Source organism: Diceros bicornis (assembly GCF_020826845.1).
Source record: "Diceros bicornis minor isolate mBicDic1 chromosome 22 unlocalized genomic scaffold, mDicBic1.mat.cur SUPER_22_unloc_1, whole genome shotgun sequence".
NCBI classification, from domain to species: domain Eukaryota; kingdom Metazoa; phylum Chordata; class Mammalia; order Perissodactyla; family Rhinocerotidae; genus Diceros; species Diceros bicornis.
Window position 1 is genome coordinate 788,285 of NW_026690886.1, and position 4,871 is coordinate 793,155.

At 37.5% G+C, this 4,871-nt stretch overlaps 1 long non-coding RNA gene across 1 annotated transcript; it reads right to left on the reverse strand.

Annotated features, from left to right (window-relative positions):
- Positions 1-1,715: 1,715 nt before the first annotated feature.
- On the reverse strand, positions 1,716-4,594 carry LOC131401920 (uncharacterized). The gene is made up of 2 exons (XR_009218131.1): positions 2,840-4,594; positions 1,716-1,895 (listed from the first exon to the last, which is right to left on the reverse strand). It is a non-coding gene; the product is annotated as an uncharacterized LOC131401920 (long non-coding RNA).
- Between the last annotated feature and the right edge of the window lie 277 nt (positions 4,595-4,871).

The following is a 4,871-nucleotide window of genomic DNA, read 5'->3' on the forward strand; positions in this document are numbered from 1 at the left end:
GCTTCAATCACATATATTAATTAGAAATTTTAACCTTTAGAAACCTTAATTTGTAAGTAAAAACTAAACAATTATAAACTTTTTTTTACATTAGTATCTTGTGGCTTGGAAAATTTATAAACACTTCATAACTTCTAGAAACATGTTACTTTATAGTACAATCTTTTAATAAAACACATGTTTACCAATAGACCCAAAACACCTTTTAGTTTTCCTGTAATGAAAAGCCAAAAGTAGACAAACGTACATTTAGCAATCAATGTCTAATATCTTATCTTATTTGGAAATGATGATACTCAGAGAATTTTTTATCATAAATTTTAGCAAAACTCTAAAAGTCACCAAAAAGAGTTTGGAAGCTCTAACCACCATAACACATAATTATTGTTATAGTTCATCCAACATTTATCTTTTTCACAACTATTTACTTGTTCCCAATAATTATTTAGATTGCCTATAAGACTTCATAAGACTTCAGATAAAATTAGCCATCATTTAAATTACTATTTTTGTTAACCAGTTCTGTAATAGAAATAACATCAGTTTTTTCCTACAAAATTTCATGTAAATTTTATCACCTCTTATACCTTTAAACATAGTTATCATTAAGATTTTTATCAATAGGTCTTGGTCTTATAATTTTGGACAATGGAAGCATTCCCAGTCAGACATTTTAAAACATACTCAGGCAAAGTTGATGTAACCTCTATGTAAAATTAGCTCAAACATTCCAACCTTTATAATCTTATCAACACTTACACTTTTACATGTTCTCAATTCAATTGTAACCTGAGTCAAGGTCTTAAGGCTAGTCAAATTTTTCCCTTCCTTTTTTTTTTGGCCTTTTCTTAGGTACCAAATAACTAATTATGTGAGAGCTCTCAAAACATTTTTTTTTCCCCCAATTTAGAAGTTTTTCCAATTCAAAGGATCCATCGTCTGGCCATTGACGAGTAGGATCTTCATTTGTATATTTATTCCAATAGTGACTCGAACCAATAAGACTTTTTAAGGAAAGACCCGGAGGTAACTTTCCACGCTTAGAATAAATCTACCATGGACGCAAAGAGGAGTCCCTGGTGAGGGCGCAGATGATGTAGCCCCCGTGATCCACAGAATTCACTCCCAAAGATATTCAGAGAAAGTAAAGACCTTCGTTGCACAGGCGGTAAGGATGATGTCTCCGATCTCCCACAATAGTGTGGGACGCCTCCAGTCACAGACCCGCTAATCTGTGACACCGGGCAGGCGATACTGGAATGGGATTTTTCCAGCACTAACAAGCAACGAAGGTAAAGACGACAAAAGCCCTTATGGACTGGGCCCTTTATAACAAATTCCCCTGAGAGCTTGGCACAGCCAGACAAAGAGACAGTTCGGAACCCCAGTCTACTCGACTGGCCACCGAGGTGCACCCCGGTAAATGCACCTTCCGTATGGTGGAGACCAAGGAGAAGATTCTCACTGGTCACAAAGCCAAGTTTTCTCAGGACACAGAACAAGACAGAGATTACTCTGGGAGGAAAAGGGATCAAGATCAAAACCAAGAGTACTCTACCAAATTTAAACCAAGAGTCACTAAAAGCCCAAGAAACTAGTTTCCCAAATATTTTCTCCTGCCAATGTAAATTTAGAGAGAAAAAATTCTCACCATTTCCTTCCGCCAGACTCCGCAGATAGAGATTCTGAGAGGCTGACATGGTAAGAAGTCTTACCTTTTGCCGGCTTTTGTCAGGCGTTCCCGTATCTCACCATCTGCAGTAGTCCAGGGAGAAGGCAGGTCTTCCAGCCAGAGAAGGCAACTTGCCAGCCAGTGTGGCTCCTGGCGACTACGCCAAAACTGTCGGGGGAAGAGGGAGAATCTCCCTCTGCCCTTTCCCTTAAGGTTCTTCTGGCTGGCCAAATAATCAACAAGACAGGTTAGCAGGAGAAAATAATACCAAGTTTAATAACATGTATACATGGGAGAAAGCAGGGACACTGCGTTTCTCAACACAATAGCAGAAATTCTCGTCTTAAATACCATTTTCAGCCAATGACAAAGGAGGATTTTGGGGGTGGGGGGAGTCAGTTACAGGAGATTACCACTAAAGCACAGTAAACAAGAGTAAGGTTTATTATGTAGCTCAAGGCCTCACCTTCCACATTGATAAGTCACTAGAAATGAGCTCATCCCCCTCTCTTCCCAATACAGAGATGGAGATACCTTTACAAATGGAGACTTCCCTTGTAAATGATTGTCTGGCAACTCCTTGCAGGGCCATCCAAAGAATGTGGCCAGAGAGACAGAACTCCCGATAAGATGGGCTTGTTGGTGCCTTTTCTATTGTAACCTCTATCCTACATTATCTTTATAGCAGTCATGATAGATCTGTTCTAGGAAGGAGCCACCATGTCAAATTCTTTAGGCAGTTAGTGGGGGAGGTCAAATGTCCCTAGAGAAAACAACCAAGGTAAAGAGACAGATTTCAGGGTGGCCAAATCTTGATCTCCCACAGAGATTAAATCTGGGCTTTGTCTATGGGTGGACCCTGAAAGGAGGATTTTGCTTAAATGACCAGAGAATACACAACCATTTTTCTTGATAATAAGTAATACTTACCATGTAAATTTCTTCATAAATCTCTGAATAAAATAAAAATATATAACCCATATAGATATAGACTCTTACTGACAAACCCCACAGCCTTCTCTAGAGAGCCCAACAGAAAATGTCTCAGCTGACTGTGAATTGGTCTTCTCTAAAAGCCAGCCAGCCCTTCACTGATAGCCCTGGATAAGGAAGGACAGATAAAATTCTTTGAAGATGTTTAGCTGAATTCAGAAGCAAAAATCCTACCTCCAGTTGGCTCCTCTGTGAGAATGGATGGCCGGCCTTATTTCACAGGCTGGGCAGCTGAGGTTTCAGATGAGCTTATTTGCCCTGTTCCCCAGGGATGCAAAAGGAGGAATGTGACATTCATTCAGGGCTGAGATTTTGCACGTAAAGATAGTGTTGTCGGGATAGAGGGAGAATCTCCCTCTGCCCTTTTCCTTAAGGTTCTTATGGCTGGCCAAATAATTAACAAGACAGGTTAGAAGGAGAAAATAATACCAAGTTTAATAACATGTATGCATGGGAGAAAGCAAAGACACTGCGTTTCTCAACACAATAGCAGAATTCTCATCTTAAATATCATGTTCAGCCAATGACAAAGGAAGATGTTGGGGGTGGGGGGAGTCAGTTACAGGAGATTACCACTAAAGCACAGTAAACAAGAGTGAGGTTATTATGCAGATTTAAGGCCTCACCTTTTACATTGATAAGTTTCTAGAAATGAGGTCATTCCCCCTCTTCCCAATTCAGAGAGGCAGATACCTTTACAAATGGAGATTTCCCTTATAAATGTAAATGTCTGTCTGGCAACTCCTTGCAGGGCCATCCAAAGAATATGGTCAGAGACAGAACTTCTGATAAGATGGGCTTGTTGGTGTCTTTTCTATTGTAACATCTATTGTACATTATATTTACAGCCATCATGATAATAACTCCTTCCTGAAACAGATGTTTTGTTTTAAATACTTTAGGCAGTTAGTGGGGGAGGTCAAATGCCCTCAGAGAAAACAACCAAGGTAAAGAGATAGATTTCAGGGTGGCCAAATCTTGATCTTCCACAGGGTCATAGAAGGGAATAAAGATTTCAGCAAATTGGTTTTTTGTTCTCTACAGTGGAAGTAATTTAAGAAGATAGTCTCTCACTCCAACTTCTCTTCCCTGTTCTCTATCTGTAATATCGCTGTAAAAATTCTCTCTGCAAAAATTTCAGTCTTTTTTCTTTGCAGTCTATTATCATCTTTACGAATTCTTTGACTTCACCACCTTCTTGGCACCACAGCGCTAGCCATTGAGATATTATTATAGATTCAGTTTTGCAATTTCATCCTCTTATCTCTATTTCCTCTGTCATTTCTTAGTTTTAGTTCTTATTGTATCTTATGCTTGAAAACATTTCAAGCTTACAGAGTATATCAGTTCGTTATCGTCTCAACTTTTTATTATCTAAGTGCCCTCAAATATCACTTTTTTTAAAAAAGAAGTGAAATAGATAATAGAACAATATATTGTAATAAATTGACCACTTATAAAATTAAGTTCAACCTGCAATCCCTCCCCACTTAACAGCGACCATCTTTTATAACTCACCATGCTTTAGTTTGGGCAGGGTCAGTTTATCAATGATTTCTGGATGTTTTAAACCACATGAGACAAATACAGTGTAAGGTAAAATTGTTACTCTTGCAGAAGTTGTAGAATATCCTGATGGTTATGGAAGTTGTTGGCGGAGAACCTGAATCATATGAAAAGTAGTTGATTAATTAGCACCTGATAGAATTTGTTAATTTGGTAAGGACAATAATAAGACATAAATGTTGAAACGATAACTTTGCATATCAGAGTATTGTCAAAGGCCACTGGGGAAATTCATAATATTCTCAAATACCACAAAAAATGACCACTTTTTCATAAAAGATGTCATACATGATGGCACCATATACTTCTGTCAGAAAATTTGCAATGAAAGAAATTAAGACTTGAGTCATTTTAATTTTAACTATTTGTTTCTGCTTACTATTAGGTTAAAAAACCCTTTTAGAAATAAAGTGATAAGGGATGTACTTGCTTAATTTTTATTTTTTTTAAGAAAAAGTCTTTTTCACATTTTAAAAAAAATATTTATTTGTATTTATTTTATGCTGAATTTATTTGTGTGCCCAAAGCCTTTTTTTAATTAACTACCACCAATTCTTTTCAAACTCTTTCAAAAAGTTGAAGAGGAGAGAATACTTCTAAAGTCATCCTATGCAGTTAGCACTACCCTGATATGAAAGCC